Raw genomic sequence first — 294 nt, 5'->3', positions numbered from 1 at the left:
GTGGGCAGGTGGCTGAGCGTACCCCGTGGCTCCCCCATTACAGCTGCGTCTGCAGACACTGTGCTAGGCGTTACATTTAGGGAGAGCAGCACTGAGTAACGCCCCCCCCGCCAACCTCAGACCTTGAGCCCTCGTCCTGGCTGACCCCAAGCTGACACCCTCCCTGGACAGCTGGGGACCGAGGCCCTCCTCCAAGGGCCCTCGCTCCAGGGCTGCGAGGAAGGGGGGCCCACTGAGGCCCCCACAAACAACTAGCATGGCTGGGCGCCGCATCCTGGGATGGTGGGCCGAGCT

At 66.3% G+C, this 294-nt stretch overlaps 1 protein-coding gene across 1 annotated transcript in view; it reads right to left on the bottom strand.

Moving 5' to 3' along the window:
• The window catches only part of LYNX1 (Ly6/neurotoxin 1), a 4,526-nt gene that overhangs the window by 2,786 nt on the left and 1,446 nt on the right, over nt 1-294 (bottom strand). The gene's annotated exons all lie outside the window — the stretch shown is intronic.

Source organism: Myotis davidii, unplaced genomic scaffold, assembly GCF_000327345.1.
Source record: "Myotis davidii unplaced genomic scaffold, ASM32734v1 scaffold1509, whole genome shotgun sequence".
Lineage (NCBI taxonomy): Eukaryota > Metazoa > Chordata > Mammalia > Chiroptera > Vespertilionidae > Myotis > Myotis davidii.
Note: the sequence above shows the minus strand (reverse complement) of the source record. Positions and strands in the feature narration are given on the sequence as shown.